At 46.7% G+C, this 27,988-nt stretch overlaps 1 long non-coding RNA gene across 1 annotated transcript; it reads right to left on the bottom strand.

Annotated features, from left to right (window-relative positions):
• Positions 1-4: 4 nt before the first annotated feature.
• LOC118971990 (uncharacterized) lies at positions 5-27,977 on the bottom strand. Its single transcript, XR_012121230.1, has 3 exons — positions 27,716-27,977; positions 1,701-6,487; positions 5-1,210 (listed from the first exon to the last, which is right to left on the bottom strand). It is a non-coding gene; the product is annotated as an uncharacterized lncRNA (long non-coding RNA).
• Positions 27,978-27,988: the final 11 nt, after the last annotated feature.

Here is a 27,988-nt window from a genome sequence, read left to right on the forward strand (position 1 = left end):
TTATAAAATATGGTTGAATTTGATACACACAGGAAAAGTTTTGTTTTAAGAACAAGTCCTTTTTGCTTTTCATTTTTCTTGAGAGAGCTAAAGAGAAATGGTAGATTGTCTTCCTGACAGCAAAAAAGTACTGTGACAAAATGAAGTCATTGTAAAGAAGTGATGCAACTTGTCAAATATTTAATAAAGAATTATGGAAGCTGGAACATTTTCTACAAGTATTATGGGTTGTCTGATTTAAAGCTTCTTCGTGAATGCATCAGCTTAATTGTTTCAGGAGTTTAAGTGCCTGCAGATTTACGGTACGTTCATTTCCTTATTCTCCTTTAAAGTTCTGCACCTTTAAAGGCCTTATTAAAGGCTGCCCAAACCTCATGGCTAAAGCTTATTGGGACGCACATCTATTGTTATTCATCCATCTTTTTATTAAACTTGATAATTTCTTTACATAACACTTAAGAAATCCAATATGCGTCCCCTGGGAAGGCATATTTCACCTCTAGTTTTTATCCTACTAACCCTCAATTTATGCGAGTTAATGAGACTCAGTAGTAAAGCCCAAGGTGGTTCTCAAAAGAACGATGCCATCAAAATTCAGATCTCATGTCAATACCCTGTTAAAACTCAAGACTCAAAACTTTTTCCTTTTTCCTTAGTAAAAGCTGCCTCTTGATGGCCTTAACCTGTCCCCCAGGGGACAGCCAGGAGGTAACAGCCAAGCTGAACATCATTTAGTGCTTGGTTTCTAGCAACCTATCTGTTGCAGTTAGAGGTAGAGGGCATCTTGCTGGAAAGGTGTCAGCATCATTGTGTGTTCCTGCTGCCTCTCCAGCCTCACAAACGTACGAGGGAGGTATGGGCATGGAGAGTGGCCTTGCTTAGAGAAAAACAAAAAATAGACGAATAAATGATCATTCACCAGTTACACAGTTGCTCAGTTAACAAGCAGTTAACCTGCTCTGAAGTCCATGGGTGACCTCTTCCGGTAAAGCCCCTGGTAACAGTGTTGTATCCTTAGGAAGAGTGGGCATCCAGGAATTCTGATTCCCGTGAGGAATTCTCTTGAGGAGCTGCACTGAGAGGCCCCTGGTCGTCACAGAGTGCACACCCTTGTGGTGCTTCCTCACCGAGGCGAGAACCTCCTCCAAACGGTGAGTTTCTAGAGAACTTCAGCTTTGGGACCTCTCGGCAAGTGTTTATAGGACTTGAACTGGATAGGAAAACAAGTTGATCATGACCTAAGGCCCAGACGGACTCCTCCGTAGGTAGATTTCAGGACCCTGTCGCTACCTGGGGGACACCCACTGGTGAGGACTAGGCAGGGTGGGAACTTTGTAGGGCTGACCTCAGACTGGACTGCAAGAAAGTAAGTTGGCCCCAGTCCCCTCCTGCCCAGCTCCCGTCCCAACCAGTGTCCCCATGTTGTCCATGTGCCTCCATCCCTTTTCCCTAGTGGGGCTCCCAAGTGGGGCCTGGCCATGTTGCCAAGCAGACTGCTAGTCACAGGTGACAGGAGAAACTCTGCAGAGTGGAGGGCAACTGCCCTGTGCCTCAGGGCAGAGCGGGTGTCCCTCAGCTGGGGCCTTCTGTACTCGGTTCTTCAGGGAGAGGCCAGAAGCTGCCCTTGTGCTGCACCCTCGCCCTGGCCCACCTGCACACAGCGTCCCACAGGAGATCGTGGCTCCTCTGTGGTCACTTACTGGGCTTGCAGCCTGAGCTGGCTGTTCTGCGTCCTGTTCATGGCCAGGTGCTGAGCAAACTTGCCATTTCCGGGGCGCCCTTGCAGCTCATGGCTGGAGTACCGCTGTCCAGGCGCATTGCTCCCTGTGGGAATGGGATCAGAGTGGGGGGGTGGGAGGGGAAGGGGAACCCAGGTTCTCTCTCTGAGGGAAGGGCTAACCTGCAGACGGGTCAGCCTGGAAAGGGTGCAGGGTGTTCACCCCCTAAGTGAACAGACTGCTCAGAAGGTGCTGGGAAGTCGTACAGGAAGGGTGCATCCCAACGTGACTGCAGGAAAATTATACATTTGGGCAATTTCCAGGCAAGACCCTGCCATGGGAGCTCTACATCCAGTTCCTGGCACATGGAAATTAACCGGGTTCAGCCCTGCTTGGCCTGGCCCAGCCGAAGGAGGAGCCGAGCTAAAGAGGAGTCCACTCTGCGTGGCACCCAGGGTGGCTGTGGCCGTGCGGGCGCGGGGCTCTCACCCTTGATCGTTCCATAGGTGCCTGTGCTGTTAACCTAGAGAACCGGATTGCCCTCCCTTGTTACCCTCGGGAACTGCCCTTCCCTGCAGAGACACCAAGTGGCAATGACCCTAGGTCCTCATTCCTGGGAACTGGAGGCCCACCCGGAGGCGGCAACTGTCTGTGGGCCCAGGGTGCTTGCCTCACCCCATCGCCTCCTCTTAGTGGCTTGTCTGTGGCAGAGGGGTGCTTGTCACTGAGCCCAGGAGAGAAAGGAGGGCAGGAAGGACACAGATGGCCCATCCTGGGACAGACACACTCAGCCTGGATGCCACCCCTGGCCCAGCCAGGCCTGAAGACAGGGTCAGACCCTGCAGCTTCCCATATCAGACAAAACCTGGGTTTTCAAGGGAACCCTGAAAGCACATGAAGCTAGTCTCTCCCTAATCACACAGCAGGGAGGGAGAGAGCCCTGGCCCTCGGCCTCGGGTGGGGCAGTGGGCCTGTGGAAGGAAGGGCCAGGGCACAAAGGGGCACTGGGTGCACTCAGGCCCTGCACCCTAGGCGCCTCTCACCTACAGGCCCCTGAAGATCTGGGCAGAGACTCGATACCCTGAACAACAGAAAGAGCTTAAGTCAAGCTCAGGTCAGGCATCCTCCCGGCTGCAAACATCTGCAGCAAATCTTGTCTCTCCATAATAGGGGCCAGAGCCCACCACTCCTGGGTTCCGTTGTCTTCTTCAAAATGTCCAAAGCAACCTAACAAGATAGATATTAGTAGGCCCAATTTACATACAAGGAAACGCACTAGGAGGTTAAAAAACTGGCAGAGGGATGATCTGAACCCAGATTATCCGGCACAAAGCCACAGTTCAACTAGAGCATTCTGCCCATCCACCATCCTCTCCACCAAACCTCCCCTCAGAAGCAAGAGCCCATAAGCTCACTTACACTATGATGTAAATGACTGATAAGATTCAACCCATGACCCCTTCCAGAAGTATTTTTATTTTAACAAACTCCAAAGGTGAAGCTTGGCTTAAGCCAAAAGGAATAAAGATTGAAACTGTGGCATGTAGGTGTATCAGCAAACAGTACAGCAAAGTTTTTGAGGGCAGGGCCCTTCTTCAGGCCACAAAATCCATTGTGTTAAGGGACACCTTTCCTCAGGATCAGCCCCAGCTCCAGCCCTCACGGGAAGCCACGCCACTTCTCTGGCTGCCACAGGACAGAACTCTCATCTCAAAAGCAAGTGCCTCATATTTTCCAGATACGTTCCAGGGCAATGCAAGCATCGTTGGCATCGAAGAGTTGAAGAGCTGTAAAAGACTTAGAGCCTGAGGGCTGGATTCTCTACTCCCAGGAGCTATTTGATGGAGCTCCAGTATGTTATATACTTGAAAGAGCTTCTGTTTGATAAAGGATGTTAGATATTAACTTATATTTAATAGTATTTGTGCAGAGTTTGAGTTTCGGATCTGTCCTGCAGATTGCACTTCTCGAGCTCTCTTACGAGCCCTAAGAGCTCCTCTGCAGCAGGGTCTTCTTGCCCCTCTCACACCCTCTCCCCCAGCTGCACCCTCTCGCGTTTTCGGCAGTCTCTATTTACTTAGAAGAGCCTTGCTTGTTCATCAGTTGAGATTATCAGGAGGATGTGCCCTCTGCAATGTGATAAGTGTTTAAACAAAAGTCAGGCCTTTGAACCCCGGTCTCCAGTTAAAAAAATAACAGGCCAAAGACTGAGTCAATAGGAGACAAATATTAGCTGTGGAGGCCAGAGAACCATAGCATTGGGAAATACCTATTGCCGCCTACATGGAAGGAACAATGATCATTTCACCTCAGAGGTTTGAAAACCCCAAGGACCCCACTGATGTTGGGCCAGTTGCTCTACAAGTTGAATTTGAAGCCACTGGCCCTTAAGTTCGCTTCCAGAACTCCCTTGGTCCGGATGGCTGCAGTATCCTAAAGGCTAGTCCTTTTTATTTCTCTTGCCTTCCCAGCCGTCCTACATTCCTGCTAGCTTGCCTCCACCAAAGCTCTGACCATATCACCGTGCTGTTTCCAACACTGCCTCAAGTTCCCACTGCATACTCTCCTGGGGCTCGAGGCCACCTGGGGCATTTGGCGGTAGGACAGCAGACCCCTGGGTGGTCACATCTAACAGCCATTTCCCAGTCTTCATCCTCCCCTCTTCGTGTGGTGGTCAGTGTTATCCACCGTTTCTTTCAACTCTGTCTCTGGTTTCCATGACATTTCGCTCTGCTGGTTATTCACTCCCTCTCTGACTACTACTCATTTTTCTTCCTCCCCTAAATGTAGATGTTCTCCAGTAACTTGTTTTTGCTTCTTTCTCCCTCCCTTCCTCCCTTCATCTCCTCCTCCACACATGAATGTGCCATTAAATGTTGATGAGGCCAAGTAAAGCAAGCAGAAGAAGGTTAAGGAAGTGTGGGAGTGTGAATCTAGAACGGGCAGGTCAGGGCAAAGATCTCCAGATGGTGAGTGAGCCGTGTGACTGCGTGGGGAAGAGCATTTGGGGCCAGAGGAACAGCAAATAGGCCATAAGCAGGATTGAGAAATAAGGTCAAGGTCAAGGCCCTTTTGGAATGTAATAACACTGAGTCATCTGCAGTCATCTGCAAACATCCAAGAGAAGGGGTCACAAAGAAAGTTGAAGTGCAGGGAGGGGCCGGGATGGAGTTACCAGTGTAACTGCACCAGCATGTTGATGGCATTTAAAGCTATGAGACTGAAAAAGAGGGTCCAGGGATTGGAAGGTGAGACAGGAAAAGAGGAATGGCCAGAGGTGTGGAGGAAAACCAGGCGCCTATGGAGCACCGAGGCTGGGAATAAAGAGCCTATTTATGAAGGCGGGGAGACTGCATGTATCAAACACAGTCTCCAACTTAATGGTAGTGTGTTATTGTGTTGCAAATGCAATATGAATTCCAGCAGACACTGTACTTCAAATTTTGAATTTGTATCTTTTCCCAGGCTAGCAACATACGGGACAATCCTCTCCCTGATGCTGGGCAGGGCAGCGAGCCGCAGCTCCCAGGCAGCCATAAGATCATGAGGGTCAACACCCCCTACACTGGCCACCATTCTGCACCCAGACAACCATTCTGTACACTTTCAGTACAGTATTCAATAAATTACATGGGATAGTTGACACTTCATTATAAAATAGGCTTTGTGTTTAATGATTTTGCCCAACTGTCTGCTGATATTAAGTGTTCTGAGCATGGTAAGTTAGGCCAGGCTAAGCTGCAATGTTCGGAAGGTTAAGCATGTTAAATGCATTTTCATCGAGGATGTAACCCCATTGTAAGTCAAGGAAGTTCTGTACTGCTGGCAGGTCCACGAGATGAGGACTGAGAAGTGACCACTGGAACTGGCAGTGAAGACGGTGCTGGTGATGCCAGTGGGAGAGATTTTGGTGGAATTGTGAGGGCAAACACCTGCCTAGAGTGGGCTCGGGGGAGTGGAGGGATGGGGGAGCAGGCACAGGCTTACCAGCTCAGGGTCTGAGCCCGCATCTGCAGTCCCACCAGCCCTCCACCTTACTTGCCTCTAACTTCTGCCCAGGTTATGACAATAACCTCCTTGCTACTCCTTTCGAGTTCTTCCTCTCTCTTCCCAATCCAGTTTGCAGACAGCTACGGGTATAGCCTAGCTCTAACCATTGTGGTCCCCTGCAGAATCCTTCAAAGGCTGCTGGTGTCCACCGATGAAGATCTGACCTCCTCAGCCAGGCACTGCAGGCCATTCATGATCAGGCTCCTGACTCACTTTCCATCTGTGCCTCTCTGTTCACCCGAACAGGCCATTCCCATACACACCGCTTGCTCCCATTGTTCTGCTAGGAGTGACCTTCCCACGTGTCCAAATCTACCCAAAAGGCAGAGTCCGTCTCAGATGGCACCTCAGCCATGGAGCTCCCTGATTCCCCTACCAAATGGCATTCCTCCCCTTCTCTGAACCTACAGCCCTTTGTCCTTTCTGTCTCCTGTTGGGGTTATCTGTGTGATCGCCTCCTTCCTGCATAGCCCCGCAGCAGCCTGCAGCATAGGTCTCATCAGGCTCTCTGTACCTTCAGTGCTCAGTAAGACTGGATTCAAGGAGCTGGCCATGGGGTGAAGCTGCCGGTTACACAAGCTTGGAGGTTGTAGATTTCAGTTTTGAGGATGCTGTTTCCTGCGTCTGCTCCTGAACGGTAATCATGCATTGGCCAGGCTGCTGAGCATCTCCCACCTCATGACCCAGTCAACTGTCTGTGAGAAAGTCAGTTGGGGTCTCTGGAGAGAATGAGAGAGAAACAAGGGCACAGTCAGCAAAGCCCCTGGAGCTGCAGAAAATGATCCACCAGGAAAATCACGCTGCTCACCCCGGGCATCTTGGCACCCGCCAACTCTCCTGGTTGCCTAAAAAGCCGCAAATGAACATGTTGCCTTTTTCGCTCTGCTTCTCATCCTCTCACGCACAATTTTCAAGCCTCATAGTATAAGCAACATTTTAGTTCTTAAGAGATGGCAGTTTCCCTAGAGGCCCTCAGGCATCTCAGCCGTACTTGGCTGACTGAGCAGAGGCGCCAGCAAATGACGTCTGGCGGCTGATCAGTGGCCTCTTCTAGGTGCTGACCAAGGGTCTGGGAAAGAGGTCTTTGTGTTTGGAAACGAGGAGGTCCCGGAGGAGGTGTGCGTGCTCTGCCTCTTGGTGTGGGGGTGAGAATCTGCAAATGGGAAGGACAACGTCCACTTGGGATCATCAAGCTCAGAAACAAAAATCTACTTCCTTAGGGTCACGTGGGTTGGGGGGTGTGCAGCACCCAATATGTATGGAAACCAAAGTTGCAAAATGGTGAATGGTGATTGGCCATGACTTGACTGTCCATGAGTTTTAATTGGCCTCAGAATTTTTTTAATGGAACATTTCACCTAAAAATCAGCTTTTCCAATTTCTCTTGAAAAATTATTAGACTTGGCATCAATCCCTAGGAGCTGAATAGGGGCTTCCCTCCTTACATGAGGCACAAACTCTCCAGTTTGCCGCACTACCATCCAGTCCTTTTTGGGTCACATCTGGCCCTCTTCACTTATTATCAGCCAGGCCAATGTAAACATTTGAGTTTGCAACCTCTGCACAAGGTCATAGGCAATTTGGACCAGTTGAGATTTGGGCTTGAGTTATCTAATAACCATCCCATTTCTCTTTACTTACAATGTGACTCTTCTCCCTCCCTGGAACAGCATGTCCCAAGGGCCTGGGGGCTTTAATTCCTGTCCACGGGGAGCTCAGTCCCTCAAAGCTTGTTTCTGGGTCTTCTCATCCCCTCCTCTCCTAAGAGCTCAGTTGGCTTATGAGCTGCTGAGGTATCTTTCCCGGTTCCTGCCCTGGAGTTTATTTACCAAGCCTGCGAGGGCTGGTCTGCCAGAGCATCCTGCCCTCATGAAATCATAGAGGCAGAGCTGTGTCCTGATGAAGCAGAAGGAAAAGAGGATCTCATCTCCCAGTCTTGGAAAAATTGTTTCATTAAAGATTTTCCAAGGCTCCAGAAATTCTCCCTCTTTTTCAAAACTCTGCTCAGATGGCAAGTGGAAGAATCTTAACTGTTTGAAACATAATCTGCCCGGGCTCTCCCCGCCCCAGCTTGGGGACAGCCTGCCCAATTGCAGTCCTGGTCCCAAGGAAAGGGGACCCAAGGAGCCATGGGAAATCAATCTTACAAACCCTGCCATGAATGTCAGGAAGTGGGAGGGAATGTCACAGAGAGTAAGAGTGACAGGTGCAATTTCCTCTACACAAAAGCATTCATTCATTCAAGAAATACCAATTGATCCTTACTCGCACCAAGTATGGTGCTAGATGCTGAGGTTGCAAATGAAAATCAGGGTGTTTGCCCTTAGGATTTTCATTTAGTGGCAAGGCAGAGAAGAAAGCCAGTAATCAGACCAAAATGTGCTACAGACCCACAATCCTAAACTCTTGGGGCCAGACATATTTAGTATGCAGATTTTTATGTAACACGGCCATTAGAGTCTGGCAGCATGCTATCATCAGGCGCATTAATATTTCCACAGTCAGCATGAGTATCCACACGGAGTGGAATAAATAAAAACTATAAATAGCCTCAGGTCAGTTCAGGTCAGGTATTTGTGATCAGATGAGGGTTTTTCCCCCAGTGAGATTGCTTCCCATTTATAAAAACTGAATTTTGCAAAGCAGATAATGGCTTGTGCCCCCACTAGAAGTCCAGGTCTGTCAAAAAGTGAGGTATATTGGAGGAGATGCTGCTCAAGCTGCAACTTGAAAAATCAGCTGGTCAAGAAGAGGGAGAACTTTCCAGCACATCCCAGACAAAACATCTGCAACCACTGAAGCAGCTCACAGGGCAATCGGGGCCAATCCCGAGAGAAGCAGGGTCCTGCTCCCTCGGTGGGAGCTGCAGATGCAGCCAGGGACCAGGCAGTGCTGGCCACCTGTGTCTGAGTCACTCAGGGACACCTGATCAAAACCAAGAATCCCAGGCCCTCATCCAAAGCCGCACAGGAAATGGAGCTCTGCAAACTCCACTGAGTTCTGCAATGAGCTCTGCAAACTCTGTAGAATTCTCCAGGAGATTCTTACTCACACTGACTTTTGAGAGCCCTTAATTTATTTGAAACACCCCAATTCTAAGCTGTCTTAGAAATGTAAACCCATTTAAGCCCCCTAATAATCTAGGTGTATTATTTTTCCCTTTTTCAAAATTTTAAAATTGAAATACAATTTACATACAATATCCATTCCAGATGAACAATTTAGTGACTCATCAATGGTAAACATCATTAATTGCTCACAGTGATAAGTGTAGTTACCATCTGTCACAATACAAAGGTGCATTATTATTCCCATTTTTCAGATGGGGAAATCAAGGTACAGAGAGGACTAAAACTCGCCTAAGGTCATGGAGCTTAAAGAGATACAATAGGTGGTCTGGTTTCAGAGTCTCTGCTGCCTTTGCCTTGATTAGGCATCTGTCCCAAGCTAGAGCTTCCTCCCCCTGCAGCCACAGAAACCTGGGACTTTGGCAGCCTGCAGTGCTGCAGAGGCCTCTGAGCGTGCACATCACGCCCTGTGCCCCACCCATGGGGGCAGGACCATGCACAGGTCTCAGGGAAGGTGGGGAGCCATAGTCTTTCACAGGGAGAAGTTGACCAGTTTGTGATATGCCTTTGGCCTTGGGATTCAAAGCCCACGTTGCCCTACTTTTTATCTGAGTTACTGATCCCTGTTTCAATAGCTTCTGTTTGAGGAGATGGAGCCAGAAAGCTGCGGCAGGGGATTGGAGCCGGCTGACCCCATGGTCAAGCCTGGAGAGCAGTTTGCCCTCTTCTTGTGTAAATTCCAAAAGGCAGCATTTGGAAATAAAGTCAACAGAGAGCTTTTTTTCATCTTCACATAAACAGCCATTCAGCAGTGTTTGGAGAGAGTTGGGCAATGCTGAAAGGAGTTGGGCCAGGGGAAAAGTCAACTTTGATTTTAGGTCTCTGCAGCCGGCTTGAATTTCCATGTTTCCATCAGCTTTCCCTACAGCTCACATCAAAAAGAAATGCTCCAGGCTTGGGTGCCCCTCCCCATCCTCCTCCACCCACCATGAATTACCATGGGCATCGGAGGATGTTCTGGAAACTTCTGCCCTCTCCCCTTACACTGGGTATCTGTCATCACTGTGCAAACTGTCACCAAGCAACCTCTTTTTTGATGGCCCCAGGGTTCTTGTTCAAGGAGGACTGCTCTTCAGCTTAAGCCAATTCATAGAGGGCTGGAGTCACACATGCAGCGAGAAAAATGGCCAAATGCCACAGGTAGACATGGCAACCATCTACTCAGAGAACTTTAAAAATAGAGAGGGAACATTCGGAATTACTTGTGCCAAACCCCTTGCTTTACAGATGAGAAAACTAAGGCTCAGACTGGAGAGGTTTTTTTGTCCAAAGTACCAGTGAGCAAATGGTGGCAAAAAATCAGAATGCACTCACCCAAACCCCAGTTGGTTGGATTTTTCCCACCATATGACTTGGCCTCTTATCATTTGTCTTCAAAACTTTCTGGTTCCCATTCTCAATCATACATTCAGCCTTTTATTTATTCTCTCTGGGGTATTTTCTGTGATCCAAGTGATGAGGTAAAGTCTGGGGACAAACCAATAATGAGATCCGTCCCTCCTTTAAGGGGGTCCTTCACGGTGTCCCCCTCCCTTTTCCCTTCAGAATGGCGTTGGGTGTGCTGTACCCCTAACCAATTAAAAGAGAACTTCTGGGGCTGAGGTCTAGATATGGGTCGTTTAAAAATCTCCCCAAGTGCACTGAATTATGCAGCCAAAATTGAGACGCACACCTTGAGAGCAGGGCTTTGGGGAAGTCACGGACCCCATCTCCACCTGATGAGGCTCCTCGGACCCCTCTCCTGGCTGCAGAGGGAGGAGCGTGGAGGCACCTGAGCACTGTCACAACTGTCCCCCTCCCTCCCCTGCCTCTTTTTGGAGGCCAGTGCGTCTTCCCAGCAAAGCCTCCAGATAAAACAAAACAAAAAACAACTTCCTGCCATAAACAGCACTGAAGGAAAAGAAACAAACAGGCTGGGAAAGTAGCTGGAATTTGAAACTTTTGTGCACAGAGCAGATACAGCAGGGCCAGTTCACAGAAGCTGCTTCTCCCTTAGAGACCCAGTCAAGAGCTCACAATGGGCCAGCCAGCCACTGTTCTGTTAAATTGATCTGGCAAATGTATGATGCGCTGTCAAAAAGCACCAGGAAGCTTCATGCAAAATTTCAAAGAGGGTTCACTAGAGCCAAAGGTACAAAATAAATTAGTGAAGGAATGGGGTTCTGGAAAGATCCTTGCTCTCCCCCGAATGCAATCTGTCACTCCAAATGACTCAGACACCGACAAGAAAGACTAAAAATATTCAAGAACGACATTTGCATCTATTAAATAGTCATTTTGTCGTACACAGCTGGAAATTGGGTTTTTTCTAAAGGTTACCAGGAATTTTCTGCCTCTGCTGCTGGATATTTGTGGCTTCAAAGTGAACTCAAGTGCGAGGAGTGCTCACAAGGGCTCAGTGGGCCTCAGAACTGTGTCAAGTCCTTTGTTGGTTTATTAGCATCAGGAAGGTTCTAGTATTTTGACAACAGAGGGAAAGTGGAACCTGCCCTTGATCCTCCCCAGGGAGGGGACCGTGTGCCCCAGATGGCCAGGTATCCTGCTGTCAGAGCCCTGAGAGAGGCCACTGCCACCCAGGCTCAGGAGAGCAGCTGAGCTTTCTTTGCTTCTCCTTAAACAGGCTTTTCTTCTAGGTGATTGAGGTGAGTCAGGCTTTGCTGTAACTTCTCAGATGGTGTCACCCAGGACAGATCAGTGAATTCAGAGCCTCTCATTCTGTAAAACAAACCTGTAGAGTTTCTTACCTCGTCCATTTCACAGGCAAAGGTTGGACCTGGCTGGCCGTCCCTCCCCTGCAGTAAGAGCCATGAAGCAACATGGGGCAGAGGAGCCAGGACTTGACCTCAAAGGGGGCCAACAGGAGGATTTCTGCCCCCAAAGCGCAGAGGAAGGAGGAAGTCCCTGAGAGGACGACAGCGAGGCAATTGAAAGAAGTGTCCTGTCTGGATGTCCCCCAGCCATCCTGGACAGACACCCACCATGCCTCACACTGCTGCGACAGCAAAGTTCAGGTCACCAGCAAGGGGGAGCAGCTGGCTTTGGGGCACACAGCTCTGGTTGCCAAAAGAGTTTAAGTTCTAAGACAGAACATGTCTGCAGCAGGGGTCCCTGGTCCCCACTTCCGTTTGGAAGGGGTCTCTGTGGGGCCCAGTGGTCGGTCTTTGAGTGCTGCTGTGTGCGGGTTTCATGGGAATGGTGTTAAGCATCCCCCAGGCTGACCCCGCGCCTCCTCCCTGCCCGTGGTCGCCCCAAGTAGACCAGAGTGGGTGGTTCCTCTGAGGAGGTGCTGGGGGGCTGGTCTGAGCTCCACTTCAAGACACGGGGGCATCTTTCTTTTACAGCTTTTGGCCCTTCCCAGGACAAAGGAAACGACCCACATAACATCCTGGGAAGGGAGTCAAGGGCCTGTGCACTGATACAAAATAATCCAAAAAATGTGTTGTGAAATAAAACACCAAGGTTCAAAATATTAAATATCATGGCCCCAATTTATATTTAAAAGGTGGTTATAATATACATACAAACGTCTATGTCCCTAATCTCTACAGGAAACTAATAATGGCTGCCTTGGTGATATGGCCGAGGGTCCCACCTTTCACAGAAGGTAAGTGGTTCAGAGTGGGCACCAGTTAGAGGACACCACCTTCCTTCCCTAGGCTGGAAAAGGACAGAGAAGGCCAAATGGAATGTACCTTTCCATCTATTTAGCAAAAGTAAGTAATGCACAAAATGAGGAGCTGGATGTCACCCAGAGGCAAGCACCGAAGAGAAGGGGCACTATCGCCAACAAGGGAAACCCACATGTTACTTCTATAAAAATAAATTTGCTAGTCATGCATCACCAGCTCCTGAAGAGGATGAGAAGCAGCCTGCAATAACAGGTGCTAGCGATTCAATACCCTTAGAACAGAGGGAAAGGAACAAGAGCCAGTGGGTATGTGGGGAGGGGAGAAATTATTTTATCTAGAACATTGGGCACAGATTTTATACTCAAATACTAACTACTTGTTCATGCTCTGTCTCATTTAAACATCCCAGCCACTGAGTGGTGGTGGGGGGGGGCTGTTACAAGCCCCACGTTGTAGATGGGGAAACGTGGGTCAGAAAATTGCTTTAGTCATGCCACACAGCCAGTAAGTGGCATAGGGGAACCAGACTCCGTATTTTTAAAATCCCAAGCATGGTTCTTTCTTCCATACACAGTCCCAGAAGTCTCGTGCCCCAAAAGGAATGATGAGTTCCATGAAAAGCTGGCACTTCCCATGCCACTGGATACCACATATATACATAGTAAGCCCCCCACCATGTGCATTGTCTCCATCTACCCTCTCACCAACTATTGTGTGCTCCCTTCTAATTTCAATTTTGAACTATGTTGATATAATACCAACTCCAAAAACTAAGTGTAAGAAATCTTCCCAGATTTGCTGTGTGATTCTTTTCCATTCCATTTTATTGCTGGAACTGTGATCCATTCATCTATAGAAGAGCTAATGGATTAATGGACCACACCCCCTGCCAAGATAATGGAACTTTATCAGGGCATTTTGAAGATGAAGTCTTAGCTGAGAGATCTCTGCCACTCCCAAACCCCAAGGCACCCATCTGCCATCTCCTGGCAAATACCATGAGCTCTTTCTTGATGTCTTTCCAGATAAATAAGGGCATAGGTTACCACCCTCACTGTTTTTACTGAAATGGAAATAGATCATAATGCTGCTGAGCATGTGTTTTCTTTACTTAAGAAAACTTTGAGTGTTCTAAGAGTTGTTAAAAAACAACTTTTGTTTGTTTTTTGAGATTAATTAGTAGGTTTGTGGAAAAAACAACAGCCCATCTCACATTATTTTAATGGCTCCAGAATATTTTGCTCTATGAATATACTTTATGTTATTGGGCCAGGACCGAAATATAGATATCTGGTATGTTTATAATCATTTGCTGTATGAGCAATACTGCAATACCGCCACACCTCTGTGGGTTAAATTCCTAAAAGTGAATTGTGTGTCAAAAGATATGGGTGCTTGTAATTTTGATAGGTGATGCTAAATTGCCGTGCAGGTCATACTGATCCATACTCACCAGCAGTAGATGGGTGGCTGTTCCTCATGCTTTTGCCAACACTACTACGTAAAGCTAGTGAATTTCTACAGTGGACGGGAGACAAGAAGATGGCCAGCATGGGATGCTTAGGCCCTGCATGGCGCCCTGGGGGGTGGTTGTGGTGTGAGAGAAACTTACAGGCTCTGGGGTTGCCCAGGAAGAGAAGTCGGGCTGCCACAAGGAAGCTGACAAGCTTGAGACCAGCTGCACGCACCTCTCAGGCAGGCCAGGGGAAAGCCAACAGAAACGCCACATACAACATCAAGGTTAATGCCAGGATTTCTCTGCATCTTGTTGGGGGGGAGCTAAAAATCTAAGCATGTGACCAAATCCCAGCCGTGCGAAAGCAAGTTTGCCGACCTTCATGCAGAGGTGGCCTCTGGAGTGTCTGACAGTCGGCACATGTGGTGACCGTTGTGATTCATTCTGTCTCTATTGGCAGGCATCTGGTTTCTCCTGTAAGGTTGTGAAGTCTGAGGGAGGAGGGCTCTGTCTTGCCTTCTCCTCCCTCTCACTACACCCTGCAAAGGTGGTTTGATGAATTGGAACCTCTGCTAATGGTCTTTCACCTCTGTCTTCTGGCCTTCTGCTCAGCAGAAGACACATTCCTCTTTGGCTTCCCAAGGGCAAAGCTGGCTGCTACCCTTGCTCTGCATCAGGCGGTTTCCTAGCCAGAGTTCACTCCACTGCTCTGGGCTTAGACTCCAGTGTGAGGTGTCAAGGGCTTAAACCAACCTCTTCCCTGTGGCATGCAGTTGGCCTCTCCTGAGGGACAGTTACGGATATGGTCTATCTTCCCAGCAGGGAATGACTGAAGTATCTGTCAGCAACTAAGGGACCCTGGTGCATCTTGATCTCTGTGATGAATCCCTGCTGCCCAAACTGGCCACAAATGTACAGTCACTCCTTGCGACCGATGTTCAAGGGAGGACAAGGAAGAAAGGGAAGCTGTGAAGCAGAGGACGGGAAACTAAATACACTTGCCATGGAATAAGTGAATCCGAGAACCCCAGTGTCCGAGCTCCAAGGGGGTTCTGTCAACCTGTCTCATAGTTTTACCAGTGAGAAGACTGAAGCCAAGCAGGTAGGGGAACTCATCACAAAGCAAATCCAGCCTCATCCAGAGCCAGTCTCCACTGATCTGGGAAGCTTCTGCAGCAGGTGGTATGAATCTCATGGAAATTGATCTTTCTGCCTTACAATGAATGGCTGAAACATTCTCCTCCACCTTCAAGTTGCTATGACACCTACCTGATAGATGACTACAGCACAGAAGTTTTCCCATTTCCCAAAGACCAAACTCAGCTATACCCACCTTGGCCGATGGGTCCCCAACAGGAATTTTGCAAGAACCTTCCATCATGAAAAACATTAAAGACAAAATACACTTTCAGTCAGAATGCTCTTCAGGTTGATCTCAATTTTTTTAAAGGATACTGATAGTGTGAAAAAGAAAGGAAATAACTCTCTGGTGCCAACTATCCTGGTCTTTATTCCATTTCTCCTCTTCTCCCTCCCAATTGGCCAACAGCATCTTGGGCATCCAGACAGCTAACTGTCCTGCCTTTCCCATCCTATGTATTACTCCACCAGCTCTGGGCAATGGTTCTTCTCTACCTACCAACTCTTACCAGGCACTGGGTCTCAAATTCTTTCTGTTTTTTGTTTTTTGGCTTCTATTTCTATTATTGGTTATATTATCATTGGACTCTTCCTACTGTGCATGTCAGGCCTGAATTTCAAGAACTGACTAATAACCAGAAAACAAAACAGTAGCATCTTTCCAGACCCGATACACATTTTTTTGACATTTTAACAGTATTACAGACACCATTATCAGAGATATTTTTTTAAATATATGAAGAGAGTCCTCCACACATACATAACTTATAAATCAATATCAGACATTAAGTAATTAATATATTGATGATCTTGGCTATTAACATGTCCACTTTGAACAGTATTCTATTATTTCAGCAAAGGTTATAATTTGTCTTCCAATCAAGCTATTTAAATAGTTCTCTGCAGTCTGTCAAAATATTTCCTGAAATCTCCAGGAGAAATGCAACCCTTTGGGTTAATGCTTACCCCTCTAGGGCTCCTCTTTCAAAACATATATCCCTGAACTTGAAGGAGTAGCATTATGTCCGTAAGTCCTAAAACTCAACTGATCTCGAAGAAAACTGTTTACCTTCTACTTAAAATCAACTCTTCTCCAGTGTTCCAGTCACTAGCTGTCTGTTAACTGGTATCTATCTCCCAATGAACTATACATTTTTTTGAGGACAAGGACTATGTCTGTTTCATTCATGAGTATTTCTAGGGCTTAGAACGGTGCCTTTCACATAGGCATGCAATACCTATTTATTGAATAGTGCATCAGTCTGCTATGCCAGATCCTTTGCCCTAGGCTAGTAATTCTTAAGTATAATGACCTCTTTTTAAAAAAAAATCCACAATACCCCCACCCCACATAATAACAGATTATACTTTTAAGATCTATTGATTAAGAAAATACATAATGACCAAAAGTTATATTGGATTCAGTAGAATATTGAAATAAACTTATATTTCATAATGGCAGCAGTACCCACGTATATTCAAAGGCTTGGTGCACATGTGGGTTTTCAGGCTTTGGCCACCTCGCTGAGGCACCCCTTCACCATGTCTATAGCCTCAGAGGATAAGGCATGTAAGGCCGAAAAGAACCTTAAAAATCCCAGGACCTCAGGTTCTCCTACTTAATTTTGCCAAGATATGGTCCTGTCCCTCCTCAGGATTAATGAAAAGTAGTAAGAATGCTGAACAATGTAGTCAATATATGGAAAGTAGATTAATCTGCCCAGAACACCCCAGTTCTTATTCCAGTGGCTGGTCAGTATTAAAGTCTAATGCGGATACAAGGAAATGATCAGCATCCTGGGCGTGGCGGGAGGCCACGCGCATGAGTGGGAATGTGGGCTGCAGCCCCATGTCCTACAGGGTCTGGAGCTCCCGTGTCTGGTGTTCAGATCTGCAGATCTCTTCATTTTTTTTTCACTTTTGGTCCTCATCTCCACGACCACCACTCTGGTGGAATGGATGCTGTGCCAGCTGGTGTGGTCCGTTTTAAGCAGAGATCACAGGAGGCATCCGTAAACTTACAGCCAAGTTTAGCACCAGCTCTGACATCCCCACCGTGATCTCCACATGTGGATTTCCACAAAGCTTCTTAATTTCCTCTCCTATCATTTTGCATGCTCCTATTCTCACTGCCAACTAAGCGATCCTGTCTACACCCTTCAATAGCTTCCCAGTGCTCTTGGGATAAGGATGAAACCCCAACCGTTGCCCCCCAAGTCCTATAGGAAGGCACCCCGCCTACCTGTAACCTTACCGGGGGCCTTTTCCCAGCTGTATCTGCTCTACCACCTGGGCTTGCCTACCACCCGGCCTGTCTCAGCCCCTCATACATGCTTTTCCTTCACCTGGTAGCTTTTCAGCCCCATTCCTTTGTCTGGGTAATTCCTACCCCACCTTCGGAGCTCAGGCCAAACGTGCCTTCCTGGAGGGAATTTTCATGACAACCCTCGGTCAGGCCAGGTCGTTACAGCTGCCTAACAGCCCAGACTCAGCCAGCCCTCTGAGCTGTCTGACTCCCTCCGAGGCTCAAGTTAAAGCTCCCCTACCTCGAACCCTGACTGGCGCCCAGACTGCCGAGAGTCAAAGCCCTCTGGTTCCAATTGGAGGTCACTTCTGTTAGCGCTTGCTGCTTCCCTGTGACCTCTAAAGTCAAGCCAGCCGGCCTTTATCTGTACAGAAATCCTAGTCCTTTGCTGTTTCGCCGCACCTGTTCGCAGCTTTTGGACAAGAGGCCGTGCCTTCCCACATCCATTGCCAGGTTCAGAGGCCTTGGAGCGCTGCTTCTGATCACTTTTCCAAGCAATTAAAGGACAGCAAGGTAAAACCCCAAATGCAAAAACTCCCAACCCCCCAACCATTAGCCTACTCCCCAAAGGGACCACCATCAATTATGTTCTTTGTATCCTTCAAGGAAGAAAAGAAAAAGTATGCTATTATCACCAAGTAAATACATATAAAAATACACATACATCAGTATTCATATCCTTTTTACTTGTAAATGTATCCTGATGTATTTTAGATTTGGAAGGCATGCAGTTAATCATGCTTATCCTAATTCTTGGTCTTTTTCTTTTCCTGTTTAAATATCTGCACAATATTATATTGTATGGCTATATTATTACATTTGCAATCCTGTATTATTTACTTAACCAGTTTACCATTAATATTTACTTTGTTTTCAGTTTTTTGCTCTTACAAAGAATGCTACAATTAACATTTTTATATGCATGTCTTATTGTACTTTTGTGAATTTATCTGTATCAGTGAATTTCCAGTCATAGGATTACTGGACCAAGAGAGATAAACTTGCAGTTTTAACAGATATTGTCAAATAATCCTTTTACAAGTAGACCATTAGGACTTCTAGTGACAGCATTTGACAGTGGCGGATTGCCCAGGCACGACCAATACCAAATATTGACCAGCTTTCTCAGTTTTCCTTATCTGCTCACTGAGAATTGCTATCTCATCTACATTTCTATAATTATGGATGAAGTTAATCATGTTTTCTTGTCTGTAATCTCCATGTTCATATCTTTTCCTTTCCTGATTTTCCTCTTGAATTATCCAATATCGATTTATATGAATGCCCTGTAAACTGAAGAAATGTGCCTATGTTCTGTGTTGCTATTTTTTTTGTGTCTTTTGATTTTATTATTTTAATCACTTAATGTTAGAATTTCTTGATTTTGGCTTTGTGTGCCATTCAGAATGCAGTCTTTGGCCTGAAATTATATACACTTTTATCAATTTTAAAGAGCTAGACAATTGCCATAGGCTCTTGTAAAAGATTCAGCCTAGTGTCTGTGGCTCCGCAGGCCCTTGAGTTATCACTGCTGTAAAGAAATGCTGACAGCTGACCTTCCTTTTGACAGCCCTAGCTGGGATTTTCCCCTGGGCACAAATTCAGCAACATAACCAATATATGTGAAGTTAATTCAGTTTTTTTTTCCTGGTTCCAAAGTCCTGTCAGAATTCTTGGTTACTTTCTAATACCCTTTACACAACTTGGATGGAAGAAGACATCCATAAACTTGGGTCTAATTAAAATCCTGCTCTTAAAACCCAAGAATCTGTTGGAATGCTTTTCTGAAAGCTTTTAGAGAAAATGAAAATGACATCTCCAGTCATCTGTGGTCTTCTGTGTGTAGCTCCCTCAGCGGAGCCATTCCTGAGAGTAGTTGGGGCTTTGGGATGGCCTGGGGCAGCTCTCTATTTAGGGGGAAAAGGAGAAATGGGGGTGAGCCACACAGGTAGCTGCTGGAGGAGATCAGTACCACATGAACCTGGGAAAATTCAACAGGTCTAGAGCTCTGGGATCTTGGAATTTTCCCCATGATGTTTCGCTTGTAATGTTCAGAATTTTGTAGTTCTTTAAAGCTTTCATGTAAATCAGCCCATTGCTGTTTTACCTAGCAATACAAGGAGAGTCATAATATGGTTCCTGATTTTTTATGTAGGAAAATGGAGGCTCAGAGGGTGGAAGGTTCCACAGCTAGGAAAAGTTATGGTGGCTTGCAGGTCTCTGTCTTAGGACTCTGATCCTTCCCCAGTCTCCCTGCCCTACTCGGTTGATATTGCCTTTGTGTAGTGGAAGAGCTGAGGTTAAATGCAACACTTTTATTAAAATCAGCATATACTCCAGGAATGAAGTAACTCTAAGAAAGCTGACCTTCAACTTTCAGAAAGAGCTGAGCCAGGTCAGCATATTAGCAACACGGGATCCATTCGGATAGGGCTGTCATCTAAAATACCGCATACCTGATTAAATTTGTGTTTCAGATAAGCAATAATATTTAGTATAAGCAGGCTCCAAATATTGTATGGGACATACTTATGCTAAAAAATTATTTATTTGAAATTAAATTCTAACTGGGTTCCTTGTGTTTTTATTTGCTACATCTGGCAGTTCTAACTGAGGAGAGACCGACCGTCTGTCAACAGATATAGCAAAATTTGTGATATTCTTGGTCTGAGGAGGTATTAGCTGAGTTGTAGCAGTAACTTTCCAATATAGAACCAGGGGAAGTCACCTTATAACACTTAAGATCTCATAGGAATACTTTCTCCCATTTTCCTTGGTACCAAACTAAAAAGTTAATAATGCTGTATGTATCAAAATCTTATTGTCTACAGAGATGGTCTTGCGTCATTGCTAATAATGCAGAAAAAAAAGGAAGCACCCAACTTATTTCAAAATAGGGTTTTGATGAATAATAAACTCAGTCAATGGAACACCATGAAATAAACTAGAATCCACAGTTATTTTTAAGAGTGCGGGTACAGATACTCCTTGATGTGGAAGTATGTTGAGGATAGAATATTGAATGAGAACTGCAAGTTGCTAAATTATCATACTTTTGAGAAACAATTGTATTTTGTCTATATTTTGTCTATTTAAAGCACACATTTTCCCCTCATGTTTCAATGCCTCTGCAGTCAGTATGCCTTTAGGATTAACAGCATCATCACTGCTGTTGGCCAGACAGCAGACATGATGTTGTCATCTATGCACAGGTGACACTCAGTGATTGCTGGTCAGGGAGTCCCCTCAGTTGAGCCATCTGTGCTGTTGGTGCAACATATTTTGAGTTTGCCATTTAGAATGTCTTCCAAGATTCCACTGTGATTCAGCATGGAAATGAGAAGTTACTGTCTATGCAGAAGCATGAAAACCAAGTAGAAGGGACCCAATTTGATTTTAGTGATTCACATTTATCTTTTTGTCATGGAGAAATTATCAGTTACATATTTTCTTGCAAAGCAACAAATAACCAAGTGCTTTACAGAACCCAAGAAAAGACACTCACAAGTCAATAAAGGGGTGCTGTACTTTGTTCCTGAGAAATGTTCAAAAGGAATGCCTCTCACAGGTCAAGCAAAGCAACTGAAGACAAGGGATGTGTTCTTGGGCCGGTTAACCCGGGATAGAGAAGGCTGGGAAGACCTAGGGAGGAGAGCCCAGCCCAGCCTCTGGGGACTACAGCTGCCATGTCTGTCCTGCTGACCTCTGATCCAGTTCAGGCTGGGACCCAGGCAGCTAAAGCAAAAGGCAGGGAAAGACTGAGAAAGCACCACATGTGCCTGGGACCCTCCAACCTGTCCCTGTCCAGGGGCCAATGCAGCTATTTGAGCAGGAGGAAGAGGAATGGTCGTGAGCAAGAGGGCACAAATAGGCAGGTATGGCGCCACCACTTGATTAGCATTTTTCTGTTATCTTGAACTTGTCCTGGTTGCTTGGAGACTCGGGGCTGAGGTCAATGCCTAGATTGGCCCTCTGGGCTGGCCCCAAACTTCTGACCCAAGGGTCCCTCTTCCCCAGTAAAATGAGGAAGCCCAGAACCAGGCTTTATGAGTGCCTCCCTCCCACAGAGGCTGGGCTGGGCTGGGCCTGAGACCACAGCTCTGACCCCTGAGTCCCATCTCTGCCATTCCCTGAGGGGCTTGTGTTCATACCATCTCAATTACAGGGTTAGTGACAATTTAAAGCCTGCCTCTTCAAGTCAGTCATGAGCCCCTTGAGCCTTGCCCTTTGCCTGATGTGAGCAGTCAGTGGTCGTCTGTCCACTCTGCCAAAAGTTCACTGCCAGGCTCAGGGTGGGTGCTCCACTTAAACACTCCTGGACTGGATTTATGTGCTAACCACTCTAACCCCACAACCTAACATGTGGACCCCAGGAGTCGATGCGGAAGCCGGGTGGGGCAGCAGCAGAGGAGGAGGGAAGGGGACTGCATGGTACTGTCTCAGGAGTCCAGGGGTGATGTTAAGACCCCTGATCAAAGAACCAGTCTGGCATGTGGCTCAGAGAATTCTGGAGTCTTGGCTCTGTAACAGAAGACAAACTACCCTGCGATTCATTCTTTGCCCGGCTCCAAAACAAAGTGAAACAGAAAGCAGCTGCAGCCAGGACAGAAAGCAAATCAATTAACTTAATTTTTCAAAAAGTCATCACAATGAACCCTGTTTTAACTCAGAGTAATTCCTGGGTTGATTCTATCAATGTCTAAGTGAGCCAGGAAGGGGTGATTGAAGAGGAAACGATGAGAGTTTTATTGGGAGGGGCTGGTGGCCAGACCTCGAGAGAATGCCTCCTTGGGCAAGGCACTGGGGGCAAGGCCGTGGGGGTGACCGGGGAGAGCAAGGAGAGAAGAGGGGGAAGAGACCAGCCTGCACAGAGAGGTGGCGTCAGTGCTTCTTTAGAGAACTCCCCATCAAAGCGGGGTCTCTGAGAAATACACTCAGGGCTGGGCACAAAGCCCCAGTGCATGTGAGGAATGTAGCCGGGCTGTAGACCCAAACTTCTCAGCCTAAGCGCTGGACTTGGAAGGAGACAGAGGGAACATTATTACACTGACCAAACGGTCCAGAATTTCCTGCCAGGTTTCATTTTCCAGGATACCATGCAAGGATGTATGTTGCTTTTTCAACTGGCCTTGGCCTTCAAGAAAATGATAGCAGAGACCGCCAGCCTGAAATGCATTTGAGATTGTCCAGAGTATGTGCTTAAGATCCTGCACACAAGTTACAATGGGTGAACGGTTTTCCACAGCACCAAGCATTTCTCAGACACCAGCCAAGTGTCCTATGATTCAACTCAATTCTAACACTATCTTCCTGGAAATAGTATCTGACCCTGCAGGTCAAGGGCTCGGTCTCACATGACTCCCCCACAGCACACACACTTCAGATGCCAGTTACAAGGCAAGTTGTCTTCTGTGCTTCTGACAGAAGGGCTGTTGATCGGAGCTTCCCATGCCCCACTCCTTGCTAGAGTGGCTCACAGAACTCAGAGAAATATTTTACCTACTAGATCACTGGTTTATGATAAAAGAATATAATTCAGGAACAGCCAGAGGGCAGAAATGCCTCGGGCAAGCATGGAAAAAGGGGAACAGATTTTCCATGCCTGTTCAGGCACGCGCTCTCTCAGTTCCACGTGTTCACCAACCTGAAAGCTCTCTGAACCCTATCCTTTCGGGTTCTTATGGAGGCTTCATACACAGTCATGACTGACTAATTCTTTGGTCGTTGGCAATTGATTGAATCACCACTAATCCTCCCCTCTCCTGAGGTCCAGACCTGGGGCAGAAACCCTCAAACCACATGGTTAGAGTCCCAGACAACCAACCCCCATCCTTTGGTTACTTAGGCCAGCGCTTTCCAAAAGTAATTGCATTAACACAGCAAAAGGCACCTTTATAACATTTATCACTTGGGAAATTCCATTCTAAGGTTTTAGGATCTCTGTGCCAGAAATGGGGACAATAACCAAATACACATTTATTATTATAAATCACAATGTCAGTGCATCCTTTCCTTTAGCCCTTAGAAGTCTACATGACTTTGGGATTATGCACAGGAGCCTCCTAATGCCCCTGGAGAGGTGTGAGGGCAAAAGGGTAATTCTGTAAAGCCGGCCCTAGTCCAGGGAGAGAGCTGCCTAGGAGACAGCATGAACGAATGAATGCATCAGCTAAGCCCTTTCATCACGTGGCAGCTCATGAAATAACTGCTTTTTCCAGATGAATTCCCCAGTGATAGGAGAAGGGGGTGCCATCAGAAGAAGTCACCAAAGCTGAGAAGAAGAGCTGAGATTGGCCCCTCTATCTTCAGGAGCTGTGATCTGTGACTCAGCGTTGGGCCTGGATGTCGGCCGTCCACAAGGACGGACTCCTTACTCCCAGTACCTTCTCAGGAAAGGAGTCCCAGAGCTTTGCTGCTGCAGAGGCCCACTCTCTCCGTCCACATTTCCTGGGCTCACTCAGAGTACAAATGCTCCAGGGGACAGGTTCGTGGTTTGTAAAACACCACAACTGAACATCTGGCTGAAGATCATAGACCAGGTCAGAAGTGATGTGACTCCAGAGTTTGTCCATAGTGCCCAGAGTTTGGAACCACTCTTGGAAAAGGCAGAGCCACGCTGTTGCTCAGACAAACAGAGCTGCAGAGAGCAGACTTTCCCCAGAAAAGTGGGCTTCAAGTCCTAGCCTTGACACATACTAGCTGTGTCTTGGAGCTATTTCCTCATTTCAAAACTGAAAAAGCATGATCAAAGATGTTGTAAGGATTTGATAATAATAATATTTACTAGTGTTTACCTGAGCCAGGCACTATTCCACACACTTTATATAAATTCATTTAATGCTCAGGATGCCCTAACGAAGCAGGCTCTACTACTAATACAAATCTATAAATGAGGAAACTGAGGCACAGAGAAGTTAAGTAGCTTGCTCAAGGCCATACAGCTGGTAAGTGAGAGGGGCTGAGGTCCGAACTCAGGTGGTCTAGCTCCAGGGTTAAGCTGTTAATAACTATACTATGTAAGAACAACACTGTCAAATAGAAAGGGGTGGAGAGTAAAAGGAATTTAAATGAATGTATTGCATAGATTTTCCAACAGACAATATCCCCCCACATTTGAATGTCTTGGAAATCTTAATGTGTGTTATTTGAAGAATTCTTAGAGTCAGTTAGTTAGGAAAAGAATTTAAGGTGGAGCTGATTCTTGAATAATTATTCTGATTCCAATTCTAAGTTTTGTCCTCTTTATTGAAAATAATTACACTCAAAAGTATTTCTTTTCAACCCGCTGTAGCTGATGTATAGGCACACACATACTGGAACTCTGAAAACCAGTGTGTAGGAGTCTGCAAACGGCCTGCCGCACACATCTGCATCTGGTAACTCTCCCCCCATCAAACTGTCCCAGAGTACGGGCTTTCGTACTGTTTGGGGCCACCCCTGAGCACCCACACCTCTGCCTGGCAACGCCCCTCCGACAGTGTCCTCATGGGGCACTTCTTAGGCTCCCTCTGCTGTCTGCTCAAATCCTCCTGTAGTGGGGCCTGGCTTACCACACTATTTTAACTTGCGTCCTTCTCCAAAACTCACCACCCTCTTTTATTTCCCCTCCTCTGCCTCCTTTTACTTATTTTGTTTATTGCTTGCCTCCTTTTGAATGTAAACTCCATGAAGGAAGGTGTTTCTGTCTGGTTTTGTTGCTTAGCTGGTGGTTTTTGCAGCTGTACACCCAGGATTTAAATAGTGCTGAGGACATTATGGCCTTCAACAAATCTCTTGGATGGATGGATGGATGGATGGTTGGATGGGTGGATGAATGAATGAATGAATGAATGAGGAGGAGGACTCTTTGGAGAGCCTTGTTTGATGCGTAAGGAAGATTTACGTGCTCATTTTCCAATGGAGGAGGGAAGCCAGGCAGGTGTACAAGGGCCTCTAGGCCATCTAGGCCTTCACTCACTAGATGTCCTAAAGAAGTGGCCGCTCTCTGAGAAAACTATGGTGGAAACATAACATTTTGACAGGCCTCGAGAGCATCTAGATCGATTTTGTCATTTAAACAATGGGGAAAGAAGAACCAAATGCAAGGCCTGGATCTTCACTGGATCAGAGTTTAGAAAAAAAAGAAGAAAACAGAGAGGAAGAAAAGGAAGGAAGGAGGGAAGGAAGGAAGGAAGGAAGGAAGGAAGGAGGGAAGGAGGGAAGGGAGGGAGGGAGGGAGGGAGGGAAGGAAGGAGGGAGGGAGGAGGGAAGGAGGGAGGGAGGGAGGGAGGGAAAGAAGAAAAACATCTCTAAAAGAGACCAGAGATAATTGGGAAATCTGAAAATATTAGCTAAACATTAGATATTATTAGGGAATTACTGTTAATTAAGCTCTGATGACGGTACTCAGGTTAAGTGGAATATAGAATAATCTTGCTCTTCGGGGATATGTGCTGAAGTGTTCAGGGGAGAATCATGATTCCGCCCCTTGTCTTCAGCTGCCCCTGGGGAGGCATAAAGGCCTATAAGCCCCATCCATGCTGTGACCCTCCCGTGTCACCAGCAGCCAGGACCCTTCCCCCGCCTCACGTCTACCAGAGTTCTGGGCCTGTTTCCACCATAAAGTAGGACCTTTAGTGGGAGAAGATGGCCTGGGTGTAACTTCAGTGATGAAGCCAGGACTAGCTGCCAACATCCTATGTTTTCACCGCTGTCCTGGATGGTGACATTGGTTCAAGAGTAATTTTGATTCTCTTGGTGGCAGATCTGCGGCGACGGCCGGTCATCGTCCAGTCCCTCTGCAGGGCTCTCTCCCTCATGGTAAATCAGCAACTCCGGTCTTTTCCTTTACTTGCCTAAATAACCAGTTAGTCCATACGGCTCATGACCTTGCAATTTCTCAATATCCATCTTTGATTTTCTCTATTTATTCATAAAAACCAATCCATCTCCTATCTCACCTAAGGTTTCAGAGCTAATGATAAGCGAGTATTCTCAGCTTTGCTTCACACACAGGAAAACTAAAGTCTCAGAAATACAAAGTGTCTTGTCCAAAGGCAAACAGCCAAAATGGCAAAGAATCTTAAATGAAACCTTGGCTTCCCAGTTCCCAAGCTTCCACCTCCGTCCTGGCAGACATTTGGCATTCTTCATTGGATCTGATCACTTTTTTTCCATTTCAGAAAGCCTGTGGCTCAGAGCAGGAAGATGAGAAAACCAGGCAGTGACCCCCCTGGGGGCGGGGCCTGCTTCCAGCCTCAACCGGTGGAAAATTACCTGATTTTGTTTCTCACTGTTTGTGAGGCCTAATTTTGCAGGCTGTATCTGAATACAAACATTAGGGATTCAGGCACATTCCAAGATGAACTTCAACCTTGCAGGATTCACATCTATCTTATCTTAAAAGAATACATCCCTTTTTATTTAAAGAAAAAGTCCCCGTTAAAGGTAGCCGAGGTGGGGGTTGTGTGATCTGCCAGAGATGCTTGTTAAGGATTACAAATAGGACAAGATGTCCTTTCTTAGACATCCAGAATCTTGCAAGTACCATGGCTGGGAACTTAAGAAAATCACCTGAAAGTTGAATATGTGTCTCTGTCATGGTTTTTCCAAATGAAACGAAAATTGTCTCGACAAAAATACATTAACTTTCACCGACCAAGAGAAGCTGATGAAAGTGACTCAATGTTCGGGGTGGTGAGGCCTGGGAGTGGGAGGGATTTGTCCTGCCCTTTGAAAGAATCTGTCCATGGGGGACTCTAGGGAGTCGGTTTCACATTAAAGGAGAAAAACCAACAGGAATTCCAAAAAGTAATGTGATGACTGTACCCAGGAGAAGCAACTTCAAAAGAGCAAAGCAAGTTACCATAGACAGTGCCAGTAAGCAGACCTTTAAAAAAATCCTGTCGCTGCCGTTACCCATGGAATAAGGCGCATTCAGGGGCCCGGCGATTTCCACGCATCTCCTAGGAATGTTTCTCCCACTGCAGGATGAACATTTGGGCCTTTACCATATGAGTGTGCTGGCCTTTGGGAGATCACAGCCAATCAATCCCTCAGCCCTCCTGGGAAGGCCCTAGTCTTTCTAGGAGAGTGTTTGCAGGATGACCAAAGGTGGTCCAAGGGGAGGGGTCTCCCCAGGCACGTGCAGAGCCGTAGCAGGACCAAATAGCAGAGGCAACTTGGGGCTCATTTCTAGAGATCAGTTCATAGGGGAAAACAAAGAAAGAAAAAACCATACATATACAGCTTTCCTCTTTCACCTGAGAAGAAATGCTACTACAAATAAGTGTAGGGCACAAGGGCAATACCTGTGGGTTAAGGCTGCCCATTTCCTCAGATCTTCATGAGCTTCAAGCAGGAGACACAGACCTCACTTGAGATTGCATGTATTACTACAGAAGGTAACTTCCAAAACTAAAGAAAGCAAAATAACAAAGTGGCCTGTGGAGGGAAAGAAATGATGGGAGACATTAAAAATAATAGCAGTTGATAGACTTCATGTAGGACCATTGGCAGCCTCCAGTGGTTGTGTATGTCACTGCTTTTGTATGGGTCTGTGCTCCCTAGCAGATGGCAAACAT

The sequence above is a fragment of the Manis javanica genome, chromosome 9, assembly GCF_040802235.1.
Source record: "Manis javanica isolate MJ-LG chromosome 9, MJ_LKY, whole genome shotgun sequence".
NCBI classification, from domain to species: domain Eukaryota; kingdom Metazoa; phylum Chordata; class Mammalia; order Pholidota; family Manidae; genus Manis; species Manis javanica.